At 38.2% G+C, this 22,955-nt stretch overlaps 1 long non-coding RNA gene across 1 annotated transcript in view; it reads left to right on the forward strand.

Annotated features, from left to right (window-relative positions):
* The window catches only part of LOC106995077 (uncharacterized), a 139,586-nt gene extending 116,857 nt beyond the window's left edge, over positions 1-22,729 (forward strand). Inside the window, exon 7 of the long non-coding RNA XR_013411124.1 lies at positions 21,496-22,729. This is a non-coding gene — a long non-coding RNA (uncharacterized LOC106995077). The remainder of the gene's footprint in view (positions 1-21,495) is intronic.
* Positions 22,730-22,955: the final 226 nt, after the last annotated feature.

Here is a 22,955-nt window from a genome sequence, read left to right on the forward strand (position 1 = left end):
TACAAAATTAGCTGTGCATGGTGGCACATACCTGTAATCCCAGTTATGCGGGAGGCTGAGGCAGGAGAATTACTTGAACCTGGGAGGTGGAGTTTGCATTGAGTGGAGATCACACCACTGCATTCCAGCCTGGGCAATAGAGTGAGACTCCATCTAAAAGAAAAAAAAAATTGGAAAACATCCTGGCCTCTGTGTGAGGAATGATTTATAGGCTGGCAAGTGTGGAAGTGGGAGGACCAGTGAGAGAGCTATACCGTGGTCTATACAGTGGTCTAGAGGAGCAATGAGAGTGGCTTGGATTTAGGCAGTAGCAACAAAAGTAGAGGAAAGTGGTCAGATTCATGATATAGATTGTTCCTTGGGCTTGTTCATGAGTACGTGTGGTTGGTAATGGAAAGAAAGGAGCAATATATGACCCTAGGGTTTCTTTGCTATGGTAATGTATTACCTGAGCTGGGAAGGATTAAAGTTATTCAGAATATGGAAGAAGTAGCTCTGATCATTTGAGGTTTTAGGTTAGTGGAGTTGGCGGTAATGGTAGTTACAATCCACTTTTTTTATTTTTTTATTTTTATTTTTTAACAAAAGTTTATTCCTTAATCTGGGAAAACCATGGGTTTAGTTCCTAGAAGGCCCACTTAGTTTTGCCCTATTCCATTGGTGGGATGGGGAGGGTCTCTGTCTCGGAAAGAACTTGCCATTTGTTACAAAAGAAAAAGTGTGTGAATGGATTGGTGAAAATCCACCACTATGCTTGGCTAACAACACAGAGCAGTACCTTACTATTGCTAATGAGTTGAGGATGTAATATAAAAGAAATTATGCAGAAAAATTTTAAGAAAATAAATATTTATACTAAGTAATTAGGGCTTGCTGTAATAAATTCAAACAATATGAAAGTAGGAATTGCAATTTTTTCTCTCCTAATTCAGTGCCCCAGAAGTGACCTCCATCAGCAATTGGAAGTTTCCCTTCCAGGCACCTATCTGTGTATCCTTGTTCCCAACCTTCTCTACACATACACATAAAATAATATTGTTTAACAGGTTTTCTTTGGATAAAAATGGAACCATATTAGTTATCCACTGCCATGTAACAAATTTTCCTAAAATATAGCAGTTTAAAAGAACAAACATTTATTGTCTCACAGTTTCTTTGAGTCAGAATCAGGCTGTGGCTTAGTGGAATTGTCTGCCTCAAGGTGTCTCATGAGGTTGCATTTAGGGTGTGGGCCAGGGCTGTGGTCTCATCTGAAGGCTCTACTGGGTAAGGATCGGCTTATGAGCTCACTTATGTGGTTGTTGGCAGGATTAAGTTCTTTGTGAGACTGTTGGATTGAAGGCCTCAGTTATATGCTACCTGTTGGACAAAGTCCTCCTTCGATTCTTTGCTACACAGGGCTCTCTGGCCTCCATTACAGTAAGCAAGAAGAAACTGCCATCTCTTTGTACATCTAATAGTAGAAGTGATATTCCATTACTTTTGCTGTATTCTATTAGAAGTGAATCACTAGGTTCAGCCAACACTCAAGATGAAGGGATCACACAAAGGTATGGATATGGGATCACTGGGGGCCATCACAGAGACTACCTCCCATATGGATCATAGTATATACATAGATATGCAACTTGAGTTTTTCATTGAATGATGTGCTGTAAATATCTTTCCAAGTTAGTATATATAGATCTGCCTTAAGTTCTTTTAAATTGTTTTGTATGGATGTATCACAATTTATATAATAATATTCCACTGGGTAAAATTTAAATTGTTTTTATTATTTTAGAGTGAATACCACATATATTTCCTAGACATTAGTGCAAACTTTTAAAAGTATAATTCTTACAAATGTGTTACTGGACAAAAGGTAGGCATATTTTAAACTGTGGTAGAAATTGCTAGATTGCCCTATAAAAAGATTACAGTAGTTTAAATAATTGTTTCAAGAATGTAAGAGATTGCCATTTCCCACATACTCACCTGTGCTGGATGTTAATAATCATTTGAAATGTTTGCCAGTCTGTTAAAAGTGGCATTTGATTGTTTTCATTCCCATTTCTTTTACTAATATTGAGATTGAATACCTTTTCATATGCTTATTTGCCATTTGTATCTCATTTTTCCTAATTTCCTGTTGTTTGTCTTTGAATTTTGCTCATGAAGTAGTTCATTGTACCAACCAACCTTCCTCCCTCCCTCTCTCTCTCTGTCTCCTTCTTTCTTTCTCTCTTTCTCCCTTTCTCTCCCTTTCTTTCTCTCTGTCTCTCTCTCTCTCTCCCCTTCCCTTCCCTTCCCTTCCCTTCCCTTCCCTTCCCTTCCCTTCCCTTCCCTTCCCTCCCCTCCCCTCCCCTCCTCTCCCCTCCCCTCCCCTTCCCTCCCCTCCCCTTCCCTTCCCTTCTTTCCTTTCTTTCTTTCCCTTGTCACACTTTACATAACAAGGCTTATTAGAGGTGACACTTACCTTAACAAACTTAGGTCAATTACACCCTTACCCTAACCAACCGAGGTCAATTGCACCCTTACCCTAACTAACTTAGGTCAGTTGCACACTCTGGCAGGCCCTGCTCTTACTCGGCATTTTTTTTTTTCCATCTGTATTAGTTTCCTATTGCTGTTGTAACAGATTAACACACATTTAGTAGCTTAAGCGATACAAATTTATTCTATTACAGTTCAGGGAATCAGAAGTCCTAAAATCAAGGTGTCCACTGGGCTGGTTATTTCTGGAGGCTCTTGAGTGAATCTATTTCCTTGCCTTTTCCAGTTTCGAAAGTCTGCCTGCATTCTTTGGCTCATGGCCCCTTCCTGTATCTTTAAATTTCTCTGACTCTGACCTCCCTGTCTCCCTCTTACAAGGGACCCCTGTGTTTACATTGGGTGCACCAGATAATGCAGGACACTCTTCCCAGTTCAAGATTCTTAATCACACCTGTAAAGTCCCCTTTATCATGTAAAGTCACATATTCACTGGTTCTGGGACTTGGGCGTCTTTGGAGTGGTGGGGGTTGGGGGAAGGGCATTACTTAACCTCCACACCATCTAACATATGATATATTTTACCTATTTATGCTATTATTGTCTGTATTCCCCCTTCATCCCAATCATCACTAGAATGTAAATTCCAAGAGAGCATGATTTTTTTTTTCTTTTTGAATCCTTATCATTGAGAAGAATAAGAATAAGAATAGTGCCTGGTTATATTGGTTTTCAATTTATATTTTTGAATCAATAAAAGAATAAATGAATAAAATAATCCAGACTGATGACTTTTGGGATTAGATCTTAAACTATCCTTTCTCTTTATTTTGTGCTTATTAGTAGGTTTGTGTTTTATGTCCTTGAGTTAAGTTGAATCATTTTTATTATCCTAAAAGTCATTCATTTTATCTAGAGTTTGGTTTTATTACAACCTAATATTATTGATTATTTTATGTTTAAAATTTCTTTCATATTTGTGAGTATGGCCAATTTTTCCATTTCAACCTGTTTATTTGGGTTTTATTTCTTATTTTCTTAATTATACTTAACAGAGATTTATTTTATTGGTGTTTTGAAATGACAGATTTTGGGTTTATTTTCAAGTGTGCTTTTTAAAAAACTAATTTCTACTTTTATCTTGATTAATTATTCCCTTCTTTATTTTGACTAAATTGGTTTTACTTCTAGCTTTTAGAGTTGTATGTTTGTTTTATTTATTATATGTCTTTATCTTATTTTTTTTAACTTTTAGGTTCAGGGGTACATGTGCAGGTTTGCTACATAGGCAAATGCATGTCATGGGGATTTGTTGCACAGATTATTTCATCACCCAGGGATTAAGCCTAGTACCCAATAGTGATTTTTCCTGATCATCTCCCTCCTCCCACCCTCCACTGTCAGGTAGGCCCCAGTGTCTATTGATTCCCTCTTTGTGTCCATGTATTCTCATCATTTAGCTCCCACTTATGAGTGAGAACATACAACATTTGGTTTTCTGTTCCTGCATTAGTTTGCTAAGGATAATGGCTTCCAGCTCCATCAATGTTCCTGCAAAGGACAGGATCTTGTTCTTTTTTATGGCTGCATAGTATTCCATGGTGTATATGTACCACATTTTCCTTATCCAGTCTACCATTGAGGAGTATTTATGATTCCATGTTTTTACTATTGTGACTAGTGCTGCAACTAACATATGCATGCATATGTCTTTGTGACAGAACAATTTATATTCCTTTGGGTATATACCCAGTAATGGGATTGCTGGGTTGAATAGTAGTTGTTTTTAGCTCTTTGAGGACTTGCCACATTGTCTTCCACAGTGGTTGAACTAATTTGCACTCCCATCAACAGTGTGTAAGCATTCCACTTTCTCTACAGCCTCGCCAGCATCTGTTACTTTTTGACTTTTTAATAATAGCTATTCTGGTATATCTTGTTTTTTAAAAAATTAATTTAAGGCATCCTCCTCTGAAAGCCAAAGTGGCATTCATTTTGATATGCGGTGCTTTCACTGTCATTCATTTCTTTTTTAAAAAAACAAAAACAACCCTTTTTACTATAGAAAATTTTATACACAAAAGTAGACATGCCCAGTAAGAAATTGTGGATCTCTTGAAATGACGTAATAGAAAGTACACAACACTAGAATAATGAAGTCCTGGTTTTATTCTACCAGTGTCAACAAATATGGTCAATTTTGTTTATCCCTACCTTTCAGGATTATTTTAAAGCAAAGCCAGACATTTTACCTGCAGGTATGTCTTCTTTTTGCATCTCTAAGATTCAGACTTTTAAGTAAACATTATCGCCAAAGGAAAAGTGACAAAATTTCTTATATCATTTAATAGCCAGTCAGTATTTACATTTTCCCACTTATCTCATGAATGTCTTTTTAATAGTTGGTTTGTTTGAATCAGCACTTAAATAAGGCCTGTATGTAGCATTTAGTTGACACACCTCTTTCCATCTGTAGCAGTCCTTCTTTCCTCTTCTCATTCTGTTTTTACTTTTTTTGTGTGAAAAAATAAGGCATTTGTACTGTAAAATTTCCCAATTCTGGACTTGCCTAATTGTGTCCTCATGGTGTTGTTTAACATGTTCCTCTATCCCTGTATTTCCTGTAAACTGGTGGTTACAACTAAAGACTTGATCATACTCAGATCTGAGTTGAAGATTTTTGGCAAGAATCTCTCATTAGGTGGTGCTGTGCCGTTTGTCTTACATCATATTAAGAGACCCACAATGTCTGTTTTTCTTCTTATGATATTAACATTGATCAATAGGGGTAGATGTTTCGAGTGTGATTCGTCCATTATAAGGTTCCTCATCAGTCTTACCTGATGGTTTTATCAGTCATCCTTGATCATTGCCCAGATAGTTTATGTCATTGAGGGTTGCAAAATGCTGAGTTCCAATTCTATTATTTCTTTATAGCAACTAAATGTTTACCCTAAAATAAATTTCTCAGAGAAGGGCAGGATAAATTTTTGAATATTTTATTTGCTATTTTCAGTATAATGAATTGGTGCTCTAGAAACCTCTAGAACAGACCACTTTTATAGTATTATTACAAATACATAGATTTTAATGTGTTTGATGTGTTTCAGTCCATTGTAGTCAGTACTTTTTTGATGTCCATGTTGTCCCATCTTTGACCACTAGGGGCTTTAGGTTCTTTCCACGTGACCCTTGTGGTCTTTGATAGCTTTCTTGCTTTCTGGTACAGGAAGATATCCCAGACTTACCTTGTACAGTTCCTGCTCCAGATCCGAATCTGTTGTTTCCCCAAGACGTTCTGGTTCTTATTACTGGGAGACATCATTAATTTCTAAATAGTCTATAATTTCGTTCTTAGATGTTGAGTTACTCAGAAGAATGTTTTAAGATTTCTTTTCTTTTCTTTTTTTCTTTTTGAGATGGAGTCTGGCTCTGTCACCCAGGCTGGAGTGCAACGATGCGATCTCAGCTCACTGCAACCTCCGCCTCCTGGGTTCAAGCGATTCTCCTGCCTCAGCCTCCCTAGTAGCTGGGATTACAGGTGCAAACCACCATGCCTGGCTAATTTTTTGTATTTTTAGTAGAGATGGGGTTTCAACATGTTGGCCAGGCAGAACTCGAACTCCTGACCTCAACTGATCCACCCACTTCGGCCTCCCAAAGTGCTGGGATTACAGGAGTAACCCACTGCACCCAGCCTGTTTTAAGATTTCTAAGTGGTTAGTTTTTCTGATTTGTATTTGTTGTTAATTTCTTCATTTGATTGCCCTGTGATCAAAGAATGTGGCTACATGATTTTCATTATAAATTATCATTAGATTAATTTAAAAAGTTTTATGAACATTTGAAAAGAATTCCATAGAGCTATTGAATTAATTCTTTAATAATTATTCATAAACAGTACTCATTTTTGTTTACTTATTCTGTAGAATTTTGAGAGAGCTGTGTTAAAAACAACTGCTCTTCTAGTGGTTTTCAATTCCTTTATTATTTATTTATTTCTTATTTATTTATTTATTTATTTTGTGTGACGGAGTTTCGCTCTTGTTTCCCAAGCTGGAGTGCAATGGAGTGATCTCGGCTCACCACAACCTCTGCCTCCGGCGTTCAAGTGATTCTCCTGCCCCAGCCTCCCAAGTAGCTGGGATTACAGGCATGCGCCACCACGCCCAGCTAATTTTGTATTTTTAGTAGAGATGGGGTTTCTCCATGTTGGTCAGGCTGGTCTCAAACTCCTGACCTCAGGTGATCCGCCCGCCTTGGCCTCCCAAAGTGCTGGGATTACAGGCATGAGCCACCATGCCCAATTCCTTTATTTCTAAAAATATATTTTGGTTTGTTTATTTTGAAGGAATGTTATTTGGGTTTATAACATTAGGGTCTAGGTAGAAAGTCTAATTATTCTCATCGTAAGTTGGATAATTTGAAATAATATAAAATTAAATTTTCTTCTCTTTATTAAGGATTAGATCACACAGAGCACAAACTTAGATTTTTGCTGTTGTAAATAAGGGTTTGGATTTTCTTGGTAGCTCTAGGAGGAATTGGAGGTGTCATTTTTATGGGAGTTGGATTGCTAGTTCATGTATGCAATAATTAATGGTATAGTGAAATGCAAATAGTTGGCTGAATAAATAAAGGAGAAATTCCTGGAGAGTGGCCAGTATAGTTATTATTGGTTGTACACATTTTCTTTGAATGCTACTCCTTGGTAACCCAGTAGTCTCAAGAAAATAAAGAGATTTTCAGAACCTGAGTGCAATAAGGATGCTTGTGGGCTGTGCCTTTTTCTTTCCTGGAATGCTGTGAAATTCCAAGAGTATCTGCATTCAGAAGGTCCAGTGCATTATCTGAACATCCATGGTAAGGACAGCCTCACTCGTGCCAAGAAGAGATGTGAGACAGGCAGTGTTCACGTGAGATTTCAACACATGGTTGTGGCCTAGCAAAGACAGCCTGCCACCTATGAGGTTTTCTTTCATTTCAACTGTTTAAAAATACCATTTCACACATTCTTTCATTTCATTAATGAAATGCTATGCTTCGAACCCGGGGGCCTGTCTGCCAGGTGGAGCTACAATTATGCCTGGGCAATCTGCAGCTGTGCTTAGTTATAAAGGTTTAACTAAAGCAAATAGAATTGGAGTTGCTTTTATGCATCTCATAATATTTCCCCAAATTAGTACATTTATATGACAGTAAAATAGTTTCTAAAAAGATTTCTGGCATTAAATTATTATTATTATTTTTAGCCAAGATATTGAAAACTTGGTACTAAAAAAAAGACCTATTTTGGGGTTATTGTTTCACAAAACAAACCCCCAAATTATCCCTTTGTTTTCTTGGAAACCATGTACTTCCACCTCTTTCTTGACTCCTTTCTTTTTCCCCACCCACTACCGCAATTATTGGCAGATCCTCTGGTTCTGAATTTGAAATAGATCCAGGAGGCAGCTACTCCTCACCTCCTGACTATGACAGCCAAGTCCAGGCTGCAGCATCTCTTGCCTGGACTCTGCTGCGGTAGCCTTCTATCAGGGTTCCTGCTCCTGCTTCCCTTCCCCGATGTGTTCTACAGCCAGCCACACCCATCTCTTAGAAAGGTAAATCCGGCTGCGCCTCTCCTCTGCTCAAAGCCTACTTTGCTGTTTCCTTTCACTTAGAATAAAATCTAGTGTTGTTGCCATGCCCCGTCAGGCTGGAATCTGTCTAGATACCTCTAGATCTTTGTTGTCATCTCTCCACTCTTCCCTTGGCTGCTTCCACCCCAGCTGCACCTGCCTCCCTGCTAGTCTTTGGGCACAGCGAACACGATTCCACCTCAGGGTTTTTGCACAGGCTGTTCCCATCACCTGGAATATCTTCCTGCACACATGTGTGGTTTCCACACAGATCTCATCTTATCTGAGAGACCTTTCCTAAAATGGCCTAGTTACTGTCTGTCTCCTTATCTGGATTCAGTTCTTGTTAGCTCTTGTTAGTATGATAGCATGTCTCTAGTCATGCAGATAAGAGTTCTAAGAGAGCAGCTGGGTGCAGTGGCTCACGCTTGTAATCCCAGCTTTTTGGGAGGTGGAGAAGGGTGGAGTCAGAGACCAGGTTGGCCAACGTGATGAAACTCCATCTGTATTAAAAATACAAAAATTAGCCTGGCATGGTGGTACATGCCTGAAATCCCAGCTACTTGGGAGGCTGAGGCAAGAGAATCGCTTGAACCTAGGAGGCAGAGGTTGCAGTGAGCCAAGATCATGCCACTGCACTCCAACTTGAATGACAGAGCACGACTCTGTCTCAGAAAAAAAAAAAAAAAAAAAAAAAAAGAGTTCTAAGAGAGCATAGATTGGCTGGGTGTGGTGGCTCACACCTGTAATCCCAGCACTTTGGGAGGCCGAGGCAGGCGGATCACCTGAGGTCAGGAGTTCGAGACAAGGCTGGCCAACGTGATGAAACCCCATCTCTATTAAAAATACAAAAATTAGCCTGGCATAGTGGTGCACGCCTGTAATCCCAGCTACTCGGGAGACTGAGGCAGGAGAATTGCTTGAACCTGGGAGGCAGAGGTTGCAGTGAGCACAGATTACACCATTGTAGTCCAGCCTGGATGACAGAGCTAGACTCTTGACTAAAAAAAAAAAAAAAAAAAAAAGGTAGATTGTGTTTTGTTCATGCTGCATTTCCGTGTTGAGGAGAGTGCCAGCCACACCATAGATGTTCAGTCAATGTTTGTGGAATGCATACATGAAGGTCAGTGTCTGTCGAGTCTCCTGCACTTGGACTTGGTGCCCTAGTTCTGAGAAAGTCACAGCCCACATTCATGCTTCCGAAAAGCCAGCTAGAGCCAGCCAGAGCCACTTCTGTATGGGATTATCATCTTACAGTGTGCAGAATGGCCTGTTGAATAATAGTTTCTCACATTTGCTCCATGTCCTAGAATTTATAAGCCCTTCCCACATGCTATAGATTGAATGCGTCCCCTCTAAACTCACATGTTGAGGCTCTACTCCCCATTATGGTGGTGTTTGGAGGTGAGCTTTTGGCAGGTAATTGGATTTGGATGAGTCATGGGGGTGGAGTCCTCATGATGGGATTGGTACTCATAGAAAAGGATGAAGAGAGCAGAGTTCTCTGCCATGTGAGGGCACGGCAAGAAGACGGCTGTCTGCAAATCAGGAAGAGAGTCTTCACCAAGAATTGGAGCAGGCTGGCTGTCTGATCTTAGACTTCCTAGCCTCCAGAACTGTGAGAAATAAATGTTGTTTAAGCCCCTCAGCCTATGGTATCCTGTTACAGTAGCTCAAGTTGACTAAGATGTCACATATGATTACACTGAATTTTCACAATTATTTTTCTCATTTTAATTAATTATTTTAAAATATTTATTTATTTATTTATTTATTTATTTATTTATTTATTTTTTACAGAGTCTCACTCTGTTGCCCAGGCTGGAGTGCAATGGTGTGATCTTGGCTCACTGCAACCTCCACCTCCAGGATTCAAGTGATTCTCCTGCCTCAGCCTCCCAAGTAGCTGGGGCTACAGGTGCGTGCCACCATGCCCAGCTTATTTTTTGTATTTTTAGTAGAGATGGGGTTTCGCCGTGTTGACTGGGCTGGTCTTGAACTCCTGACCTCAAGTGATCCACCTGTCCCGGCCTCCCAAAGGGCTGGGATTACAGGCATGAGCCACTGTGCCAGGCCTATTTTATATTTTTTGAGACAGAGTCTCTCTCTCTGTCGCCCAGGCTGGAATGCAGTGGTGTGATCTCGACTCACTGCAACCTCTGCCTCCCGGGTTTAAGCAGTTCTCCTGCCTCAGGATCCTGAGTAGCTGGGATTACAGGCACCTGCCACCACACCCAGCTAATTTTTGTATTTTTAGTAGAGACGGGGTTTTACCATGTTGGTCAGGCTGGTCTCAAACTCCTGACCTCAGGTGATCCACCCCCCTCGGCCTCTGAAAGTGCTAGGATTACAGGCATGAGCCAATGCACCTGGCCATTTTTCTGATTTCGGAAGTGAGAAAATAGAGACTCAAATGATGTGGCAGAGTTGGGATTTAAACCCAGGTTTTTAGTTGCAGAGGGCTTCTGGCGTCCTTCAAACAAATAAAAAGATGTGTGGGCTCTTTTGATCTAGATAGTCTTTTGAGCATTTTAAGGAAGTTGACACTTTTTATTTGTGAAGAATTACTTTAGGCATTAAAGCTTATAGCCATTGGGATTTGTGGTAGTCCTAGTTATTTAAAACCATCTCTAGCAAGAAAGAAGGTAGAAAGAGCGTACGCTGAGGGTGGGTTAGGCTATGCCCACTTGCTGACAGCATGGCCAGTGCATTCTAAGCAGGGGCATTCCGGAGGCGAGGTGAGAGTTCCACATCTCTTAAGGCTCAGCTTATGATGTTGTACAAAGTCACGCCCATCACAGTCAGACTGGTCCTGTAATCAGAATAGGTCCCAGGAAAGGCTTGACTTAAAGAGAGGTGAAGTAGACTCTACCTTTTGACAAAGAGGTGGTGAGGTCACACTGCAAAATGTATGTTGTAGCCAGCCTTGGCGACACAATCTACCCCCAAAAATCATTCTGAAAAACCATCATAATTGCATCACAAGGAGAGAATAGAGAGCTTTATAAGATGATGATGAGACTCACACTGTTGAAAATTATGGGCTTTCTTTGGTGTACTAGATTTTTTCTTTCTTTTTTTGAGACAGAGTCTCGCTCTGTTGCCGAGGCTGGAGTGCAATGGCACCATCTTGGCTCACTGCAACCTCTGCCTCCTGGGTTCACACAATTCTCCTGCCTTAGCCTCCCGAGTAGCTGGGATTGCCAGCATGCACCACCACACCTGGCTAATTTTTGTATTTTTAATAGAGACAGGGTTTCACCATGTTAGGCAGGCTGGTCTTGAACTCCTGGCCTCAAGTGGTCTGCCCACCTTGGTCTCCCAAAGTGCTGGGATTATAAGTGTGAGCCACGGGGCCCTGCTGGTGTACTGGATTTTGAAGAAAGATGTCACCTCTGAATAGTACCCTTCTCATTGGGCACACCAGTAGGTCCAAGGCATTATTGTTCCTGTTAATTGTGGCAATATTGATAACACTTTTGAAAGAAAGAGTAAAAACTAAATTGTGGAATCCAGCTGAATTCTCCATATTTTATGTAGGTAGCTAATATTTTTACTTTGCAACAGGATTCAATGAAACTGGTATTGTACCATTTGTCACAAGGAAGCTTTGACAACAATGTGTAGAGCGATTATTACCATTCATTTCCATTAGAATAAAATTCAAGATAATATTAAAATCTGTGTTACTAATACATGATCTTGCCATGTCTGCTAAATCTAGAAATTGACCTGTTGTTAGGGTATAGTGGCCTTTCTAATTACAAAAGTAATAACTATACAGTTGGTTTTAAATTTATTATTTATTTATTTTTGTTGTTTCCAGTGAGGTTAGATACATTTATTATTTCTCTTTAACATTTAGAAGTACTTCTTGCCACCGGGCCTGGTGGCTTGTGCCTGTAATCCCAACACTTTGAAAGGCTGAGGCGGGAGGATCACTTGAGCCCAGGAGTTTGAGACCAGCCTGGGCAACATAGCAAGACTTTGTCCCTCTGAAAACAAAAAACAAAAAAACAAATTACCCAGGTATGGTGGCATGCACCTGTAGTCTCAGCTGCTTAGGAGGCTGAGGTGGGAGGATCACTTGAGCCCAGGAGTTCGAGGTTGCAATAAGCTGTGATTGCACCACTGGACTCTAGCCTGAGCAACAGAGTAAGACCCTGTCTCTAAAAAATACAAAAAATAAAAATAAAAGAAAAAATACTTCTAGCACATTTCTAGGCACGTGGGAAACCCGGAATAAATTTTTGCAACTGTTGGATATTATATCTACAAAATCAGCTTGTTTTGTTCTAGAAACTTTTTTTTATGGGGAACAAATAATGTGATTAGGCCGGGCATGGTGGCCCACGCCTGTAATCCCAGCACTTTGGAAGGCCGAGTGGATGGATCACTTGAGGTCAGGAGTTAGAGACCAGCCTGGCCAACATGATGAAACCCCATCTCTACTAAAAATACAAAAATTAGCCAGGCATGGAGGTGGGCACCTATAGTCCCAGCTATTCTGGAGGCTGAAGCAGGAGAATCACTTGAACCTGGGAGGTGGAAGTTACAGTAAGCTGAGATCGCACTATTGCACTCCAGCCGGGGTGATAGAGCCAGACTCCATCTCAAAAAAAAAAAAAAAAGGGAGAAACAATGTGATGAACTGTAACTGTGGTCTTACCAGGCACCACCTTTCTTACAGGCATATGCAAACTATATGAATATAGTCTAGCCATTGTTGTAACTTTTACTTTATCACTATAATTTTTAATTTTTGACACCCTCATCTCATGTTTTAATTTCTGACCGTATCCCGTCTCCCCCAGTTCACTCTCCACTGCTTGGCAGGACACTCCGTCTGGAATTGCTGAGTTAACAACTTCCTCTGCTGTGATCATGAAATTCTGATCCTTCCCCTCACGAGAGAACTTTCTGTGAATTCTATGCCTGTATGCCACATATTCTCATTTTGCTTCTGAAGTGAGTTCCAGACACGTGACAAATGTGGTCAAACTATTTACGGCAAATGTCCACAGGAGCATTCAAACTAAGCAACTGGGAAACGGGGGTTGATTCACAGAAAAGTTTCTGTTTGACTTGACTGTCATAAACAATGAGATCACAAAAGTAAATACTCCACATCTGGCTGTCTGGATTCTTACTTGCCTGGATATTTCTGGAAAGAAAGAAAGAAGCCATGTGGCTCAGTCAGCATCATGTTGTCCACATAATTATAATATTTTCTAAGAAGTAAAAAAAAAAAATTTAGGGGTTGATTCTTTAAATAACTTTCACTCTCATGATATGTGGGCAGTCGTGGTGTTTGAATGAGTACAGTGTAGGCAAATTAAAGAGTTGGAGTATTTCAGTATGATATGGGGATACTTGTGGTAGAAACAAACACGTAATTATTAAGTTCATAGGTTACAATCTTGGCTTACAGCAAGAAAACAGTTGGTTAGCTGCCCCAGAATCTATAGTTGTCTTTTTTTTTTAAATCTTGTCTTTTAATTAAATGATATTTTCTTAAGATGCCATTGAATTAAAAGAGAAAAGTGCTTGTCTGCATTCAGAAATATTTCTCAGTATTCCATTTCATAATGAAGGTAGGTACAAAAATGCCAAATTGGTTATCTTCTTATGCTCTAACCAAACATTCAAGTAGTTAAAACTTTATGGGTAACCATTAGCTATGGATATACAATTCAGTTAAATGTGAAGGAAAATAAAGAATTCTAATAATGGGCCTAAATATGTGTTAAAATACATATATTTTTCCTGAAATGTGTTTGCATTAGGGATAATCTATATTTGTTGATTTTTCAGCGTACTATTTGCACTTCAAATGTTTTTTTCTCTCATTATAATGCACAGCAATAAAAAGTAATATTATATTTGGAAGTGTGCTGGCAAGGGAAACTGGTGGAGTTAATCCAATAACTTGGAGTTCCTTGGAGAAAAGGCTCTATAGAAACACAAGGTATTATTATCAGTGTTATTGCTCTGTGGAGCTGGAAACCTGTCTGCCCTTTGTAAAAGCTAGCCATTTAAAAAGGAATGCAGAACTGCCATAGAATGAGCTGTGAATTTCATATTTTCAAAAAAATGTACACAGCTAAGTAATAGAAAAAATTTATTAAAAGTTTCCTTTAAGAAAATGGCTTACGTAGATTTCTTATTATTGTTCTTCATTTTTGAAGCCAATGCTGTCAGTGATTATTTTCCAGGTATAACGTGTAAGTGAAAATCTCAATGCTTAGATACGGTATTATTGGTCAAACTGAAAATATGATCCTTTAAATTAGAATTTGTAACACATAGACTCTTGGGATTCAGATGAACACAGACTCCCAGATGTACAGAAGAATTTACAGTTTTACGTTAATATTGGAACACTGTGAATAGGAATCATATACTTCTGTACCTTAACTGAGGGCGTGTCAGTATTAGGGAGGCCATAAGTGTAGCAGCTGAGAAGATCAGCTCTGACATTTAACTAGCCTCCATTCAAATCTTGACTTCTGGTCATGGGACCTTAACAAAGTCATTAATTTCTTCAACCCTCAGTTTCTTCATCTACAAACTCGGTATGATGAAATCACATCAAAATCAGTGCCTTACACATAGATGAGTTCTCAGACATGGAGGCCATTGTCTCAATTAAATGTCACCATGATTCCAATTAAGGTTAACCTAGAACTGTACTTACAACTATTAACTCAGTTGTTACCAAGTGTCTGCACACTTCAGATCGCTATCTCTTATTTTCTGCCATTGCTCTCTTTAGAGTATGAGAGAAAGGAGAGGTCATAGAAATGAATTCTCCAAATAGGAATGCTTTTACACTGTTGGTGGGAGTGTAAATTAGTTCAACCATTGTGGAAGACAGCACGGTGATTCCTCAAGGATCTAGAACCAGAAATGCCATTTGACCTAGCAATACCCATTACTGGGTACATACCCAAAGGATTATAGACCATTCTACCATAAAGACACATGCATGCGTATGTTTATTGTAGTACTATTTACAATAGCAAAGACTTGGAACCAACCCAAATGCCCATCAGTGATAGACTGGATAAAGGAAATGTGGCACATATACACCATGGAATACGGTGCAGCCATAAAAAAGAATCAGTTCTTGTGCTTTGCAGGGACATGGACATCATCCTCAGCAAACTAACACAGGAACAGAAAACCAACCACCACATGTTCTCACTCATAAGTGGGAGTTGAACAAGGAGAACAGATGGACACAGGGAGGGGAACATCATACACTGGGGCCTGTCAGGAGGTGAGGGGAGGGGGAGGTAGAGTATTAGGACAAATATCTAATGCACCCGGGGCTTAAAACCTAGATGACAGGCTGGTAGGTGCAGCAAACATATTGGTTCCTCTTCTAGACAGTTTCACACTGTGGCACATGTATACCCGTGTAACAAACCTGCACATTCTGCATATGTATCCCAGAACTTAAAAAAAAGTTGCAAAATATTAATTTTCCAGTTTCGAAGGTGAGAGGGAACTTATTCATAAAATAAATATATGGCTTTGATGTAAGTTTTCACTGTATAAATATGATTTAAGGAAATGAGAAATGTAAGTTAAAAGCATATTGGCTAATTAGCCAGATACCTGCATCTTTTTTTTATTGCATCATTATGAATGCTGCATTACAAGTTCTTTCTTGGATGTCATGTTGTAAATAATCTCTTTAGGGCCATATTTTCAAAACTACTCTAGCAGTATTTCAGCATTTATTTACCAGGTATATCTGCTTATTCCAGTCATTTTAATTGCCTTGTATTTAGTTATCTCACAAATCAAGAGGAAGTGTGCTTCAACTTTTCCTTCTGCAGATATGTGTCTTAGGAGAGGGTATTTTGGTATTCCCAGCTAACCTTAGATAAAAGAAATAGACATTACCCAAGTTCATTTGTGTATGTGGTCTTGTGCTTGAAAATTATTATGGGTGCAAACATTCTGCATTTCCAAATATGTTGAACATACTTAGGGTGTCTGGGTGATGGTTTAAAACTGCACTGACTCGATCACGAGGTCAGGAGATTGAGACCATCCTGGCTAACACGGTGAAACCCCATCTCTACTAAATATACAAAAATTGGCCGGGCGCAGTGGCGGGCGCTTGTAGTCCCAGCTACTCTGGAGGCTGAGGCAGGAGAGTGGCATGAACCTGGGAGGCGGAGCTTGCAGTGAGCTGAGATCGTGCCACTGCACTCCAGCCTGGGCGACAGAGTGAGACTCCGTCTCAAAAAAAAAAAAAAACAAAAACAGAAAACCAAGAAAACAAACAAACAAACAAAAAACTTGCCTTGACTCAGCCATGTCTAACTACAGCTTTGATGAAAATACTGGGTTGATATTGGAAGCAATGGATTTTATTGCTATGGACTGCTCAGTAAGCGTGTCTTTATTTAACTGAGAGAAGTGTGAACCCAATTCTTATTTCAAGGTGATATTTAAATGGGACTCAGATAAAAACCTTACAGTAGCTACCTTTCACTCAAGATCAATGCATTCTCATTTCTTTTTCTTTTTTAATAATATATGCTGGTTCCTTTTCTATACGGTTTCACTCATGGCTCTCCATTTTTACGTAGATACATACATACCCACATGTATTCCTTTACTGTGTTCTTGTTATTCTCTTTTGTTAAATTATATATTTATTCATTATCTCTTAATTTTTCCCTCGTCTTCTCTCTGCTGGTGTCAAATGAATTCCTCTTTCTTCAGAAGCTCAGCCGGAAATGGATTAATGCAGCTGGAACACAACTACTGTAGTGTCAGGATGCTGGGGTGACCTCTGTATTTGAAAAATAAAAGAGGTGAAAAGTATCCAGCAGCTGAAAGTCAGGGGGAAAAAATCTTGATGCATCTTGTTCATTTCCACTGTGGAAGTGTTTGCTGCATCTCCGAGGTATCTTGTGAGAGAAAAGTCATAAACACACACACATATACACACATACACACAAAAACCTTAAGTGAAGATGAAGTGGTCAGGCAGAAATGCTGAGTCTGGGATATGTTTTAATACATTTCAAATTAGCAACTCACAAGGAACCTGGAATATTGAGGTGCATGCTTGATATGGCTAGAAATGTGACATTGTTCCTGCCGCATCCACTTATATTGTATTATTTCCAGCAGTGAAAACCACCTCAAAGATTCATCTTCCAAAGATAAAACGGGTTCACGTTTCTAGCCATCCTTCATCAGTGTCAGGCTGTGATAGTCAGTCATTACTTGGGTATCCTCGCTGCTGAGGCCAACAGCAACTGAACTAGGACTGAAAGGATGTCCATATTTTCTCCTGCTGGGCCACTTGCTTGCCAAGAGTATTTTTTTCCATGACTAATATTCAGTAAAATATCTGATAGTTAAAAACAAGATTGCTTAGCTTTGCAATTGTTATTAAATTCTTTTCCTGGGCTATAATGCATAGGCTTTGATCTAAAGTCCTACCGTTGCTAGAAGGACTCGTATGATTACGATAATGTGCACTGCTCTTTTTGCTATTCCTATAGGGAAAATAAACCCCACATTAGTTCCATATTAGTACCTGACTTAGAGAAGTTAAAAAGCACCAGAAAAAGGTTAAACAGAGTCAAGTACACATAAGAGAGAAGTGGTTATTAGTGTTCGGGGAGCCATTAAAAAATTCTGCTTATACAGAAGAATTTATTGGTGCTCCTGCTTCTGGCTGCTTTATGCATTTTAATAAAGAAGTAGGCTGTGTGTGTGTGTGTGTGTGTGTGTGTGTGTTGTGTGTGTGCTTGCACACATTTTATGGCTATGATTGAACAAGGACTTTAGCTATTTGGTCTGTCATTAATTTTATCCTTTTTTTTTTCTCTCCTTTCCCCAAGTCTCCTCCTTTACCTTTTAGCTTCCCAGACAATATTACAATTCTGAAAATCCTTCAGTTCCATTTTTATGAAGGAAGAATACGCCTATTAATTCCATGGATTTATTTTTTTCTGATATATATATCTTTCTCAGAAAAAAAATATATATGGAAGCCTTTTTACTTTAGTTAGATGTTTGGAGGTAATTAGAGAAAAAACTAAATATGCAGTTTCAAGAGGCAAGAAACGTTTGCGAAATTCTGTATTTCTATGTGCTTTGAAATTTAAAGAAACTTTATTAGAAAAGACATGTGGGTTATGATTTAAGGAAATTATTTGAGCATAGGCATTTAACAATTCCTTTTAAATGCTCATTGAAACAACGGAAGGAATATAAAATTAGAGAAAAAGGTAAGCCAATGTTAGGAACTAGGCTGCAATGCTACTGACATTCAGGAACCTGGAGAGATTTTTGCAAAATACACTGTAGAAAAGATTGAACTATGAGGAGAGCCAACTAGCACATGAAAAAAATGCCTCCCTTTCCTTCAAAGAGGAACAACCCTAAGAAAAACCCAGTTGTAAGCTTGAAGTGTCGGGGGTTGAGGGCAAGAGTGATCTTTAGAAATGGGGAGTTGGGGGAAAAATAATATTACCAGGTACAGCATTGTACAATACTCACTGCTAATTTACACTTGGGCATATGTCAGGCTAAGTTACATAGAACTTACTGTTACAACTAACCACAACCATCCTATTTTTGTGTGTTTCTTTTAATGCCTCTTCATTGTAATCAGAGAACATATTTTGTATGACTTAAATCCTTTTAACTTTATTGAGATTTGTCTTATCTCAATAAAACAAGATAGACCCAGAAAATGGTCTTAGACCACAGGTGCATAATGTGTATTTTGCTATTGTTGAGTGGAGTCAGTTGGGATGTGTTGGTTGGTGATGTTGTTCAACTCTTCTGTACCTTACTGATTTTCTGTTTATTTTTCTCTGAATTTTGCTTCATATACACTAAAGCTGTGCTATTAGGTGCATAGCAGTTTAGGATTATTATGTTGTATTGACAATTTGATCCCCATAGAGCTGTGATATACTTTACTGTATAATCTGCTTTGTCTGATAATAATATTATCACTCCAGATTTCTTTTGATTAGTGTTAGCGTGGTGTATCTCTTTTCATCCTTTTAGTTTTAACTTATATGTGACTGTATTTAAAATATGTTTTTGTAGGCCGAATATAGTTAAGTCTTGCTTTTATCTTCAATCTGATAACCTTTGCTTTTTACTTGGGGTATTTAGACCATTTATACTTAATGTGATTATTTATTTGGTTAGGCCTAAATCTATCATCTAGCTATTTGTTTTGTATTTGTTCCATTTTTCTCTATTTTCTCTTCTTATTCCTTTTGGATTAATTGAACCTTTTTAGTAATTTCATTTTATCTTCTTTTTTGGTTCATTAGCTATAACTCTGGTTTGCTTTTTTACATCTTTAATTTATCACATTTTAACTTTGGTACATCTTTAATTTATCGCAGTTTACTTTCAAGTGACATAAAATCATTTCATGTGTAGTATAAACTTTTTTTTAATTATACTTTAAGTTCTAGGGTACATGTGCACAACATGCAGGTTTGTTACATATGTATACATGTGCCATGTTGGTGTGCTGCACCCATTAACTTGTCATTTACATTAGGTGTATCTCCTAATGCTCTCCCTGTATAAAAATCTTAAACAGCGTATTTCCATTTCTCCCTCCCTGACCTTTGTGCTACTATTGTCATGTTTAACTTTTATGTATGTCACAAATCCATACTATATTGTAGTTTTTTTTATTTAAACAGTCAAGTATCTTTTAAAGAGATTTAAATAAGAAGAAGAAATCTACATATTTATCCATGTTGTTACCATTTCTGGTCATCTTCATTCCTTTGTATAGTTCCATATTTCCATCTGGTATTATTTTCCTTTTATCTGAAGGCCTTCTTTTAACATTTCTTATAGTGCAGGTCTTACAGGTAATGCATTCTTCCAGCTTTTATACATCTGAAAGTCTTTATTTACTTTTGTTTTTCAAAGATGTTTTCACTGTACATGGAGTTCTGTATCTCTTCATCAGGGCATTTTCTGGGTGCTGGCTCAGTTTCCCCTTCCTGTACCATGGTCTAGAAATTTTCTCAAGGCTGTAAGCTGAGGCAATCATAGGGCTCATTTTATTCATTTTGTATCTCATAGGGATCACCATTTTCCACTGCTGAATGTCCAGTTTTTCATATATTTTGACCGTTATTTATTTGTTTCTGGCAGGAGGAGGATATATCTAGTTCCTGTTACTCCATCTTTGTTAGAAGTGGAAATCCCTGTAACTGGATTGTAAATAAATTTGCATTAAACTTTTTTTCTTCATATATTTACCTCCAGTATGTTTGATGCAAGCAGATCTATAAATGTTGAATCATTAAAAAAATTCAACTTTTTATTACATAATTTTGCTTTTTATTTAGTACTTAAATTTATTTTTCATTTTCTTGCAGTTAAAATCGCTATGCTTGCTTTATTTTGTTTTCTAGCTGTCTGGAATTTCTTTGATCATCCCATCATTTGGTTTTATTGTTTTAAATTTACATTTTATTTTAATCAAAGTACATAATATCACATAATGAATGCAGAATATTACAAGGCCTGTGATACATAACATTGCAGGTGTCCTTAGTCCTAAGTCCTGTTCCCTGGTCGCAATTACTTTAAAACATTTTAGGTGTTTTCTCTGTTATTTTCTTGGATATTTTAGAATAAAAAAATACTGCATTGAGTGATTTTTTTTCATTTTTAGACATTACTAATGGACTTCCTATTAGTGTTGATGAGTTTTAATTTTCTTTTTTCTTTTTTTTTTTTTTTGAGACGGAGTCTCGCTCTGTCGCCCAGGCTGGAGTGCAGTGGCCTGATCTCAGCTCACTGCAAGCTCCGCCTCCCGGGTTTATGCCATTTTCCTGCCTCAGCCTCCCGAGTAGCTGGGACTACAGGCGCCCGCCACCTCACCCGGCTAGTTTTTTGTATTTTTTAGTAGAGATGGGGTTTCACCGTGTTAGCCAGGATGGTCTCGATCTCCTGACCTCATGATCCGCCCGTCTTGGCCTCCCAAAGTGCTGGGATTACAGGCTTGAGACACCGTGCCCGGCAAGTTTTAATTTTCTTATGTGTTTCCCCTCTCACAACCACACACACAGTTCTATTCCTTCTGTCCTCTTGTTACGGAGATGTCATGTTTGGTTCAATCAATAACCAGAATTTTTATTATCATGATGACAGAAACATATACAGCTATATCTTTTTTTGTGTGCTATGTTAACATTATCTTGCATGTTCAACCTTTTGTTTTTCCTGGATTTGGTAATTGTTTTGCATTTCTCATTTTATTTCCTGTGTATTAATATGTATTACCAATTCAGCCTCACATTCTTTGCCAAGTTGCAAAACGTAACTAAAAGCTACAGATAATTTCTCAATGATATTTATTTTCTTACAGGCATTTCTCCTGGAACCTTCTATCATTGTGCTTCACTATGGACCGCTTGCTTTCCAAGCATGTTGCAGAGTCATCAACCTGGGACTTCCTTCAGCACTATCCTGTGAATTCCTGTCACTAGTCCTTTGTGTTGGATCCCCTAATTTTTGTATCCTGTCTTCCTCTTCCTTGCTTTAAGCTTTCAGTTTTGTCATATCTCATAGCTTCCTGAGAAATGGTACATTGGAGGTAATTTTTTTTTTTTTTGAGATCTTGCATGTTTGAAAATGTCTTTAGTCTCGTTTCATTTTTCTTTTAGAATTTTTGTGAGACACACTAGCTTTTGGAGTTGCTGTTGAGAGGTCAAATGCTATTCTGAGTTCTTATACTTTGTGTGAGACATATTTTTTCACTTTGAGAGTTTTTAGATCTTTTCATTTTTAAAATAGATTATGTTCTCTGAAGGGAATCTCCTTATTGTATTGGACACCAGCTGGAAACTCATGTCCTTTAATTATGAATTTTTTAAATATCATAACTTTGATAATTTCCTTCCCTCTGTTTTTTCTTTCTGGACCTCATATGAATACCTAAACTTTATTCAGAATTTACTATGCATGGCAGACCCTCCTCTAATGGCTTTGCTTTAGGTTGAAGTAGGTATCACTATCATCTTCATTTTTCAGATGAAGAAATTGAACTCAGAGAGGTCAATGTGTCTACTGGGATTCAAACCTTGGCTGTGCTGAATTGGAATAGGGATTTTAATTCCTCTTTTTACAAACTTTCCAGTGCCCTGAACCCCAAACTTCAGAGTTGCCTGGTGTCTCTCTTGAACCTTTCTGAAGTTGTGCAGCTAGCCTAGATTTTGCTTTCTCTGATCAGCTGAGTCTACTAGTCTGACAGCTTTCTAGGTTCAAATACTTTGCAGTATTAACTTATTTTCAGATTTAAAATATAAATATTAAATACCATATAACTAATTATTGTTTCTTAATGCATTTTGACAGTGTCTGTCTCTTAGTGTAACACTTGATTAGCTTAATTATATTCTGTACATCTCACTTTGTTTATTGTTTTCTCTTAATTTTACTCAGAGTTTTCATGAGGATTAAGTGACAACATATGTAATGCACATAGAACAGTGTGTGGTACACATTACACACTATATAGATAGCTATCATCATTATTATTTCATATTAAAACAAGGTATCTGCAAGAGACACTATTCTCCCAATAAATAAACTCTTAAGAATATTTTCAGTTCTCTGCTTTCTCCTTTTTTCTTATACTCAAGGAACAACAAGGGATATTTTATTTATTCTCATTCCTCTTCCACTCTCATTGTCCTACATTTTGCTGAGATAATTTACTACTTTATCCCAGTTTATGATCAGAACTTCTGTTGTATCTTGGGTGATATTTTCCCTGACTCATTACATGTTTACAAATGTTTTTCTTTCATATTTTGGCTAGGTCCC

The sequence above is a fragment of the Macaca mulatta genome, chromosome 20 (genome assembly GCF_049350105.2).
Source record: "Macaca mulatta isolate MMU2019108-1 chromosome 20, T2T-MMU8v2.0, whole genome shotgun sequence".
Lineage (NCBI taxonomy): Eukaryota > Metazoa > Chordata > Mammalia > Primates > Cercopithecidae > Macaca > Macaca mulatta.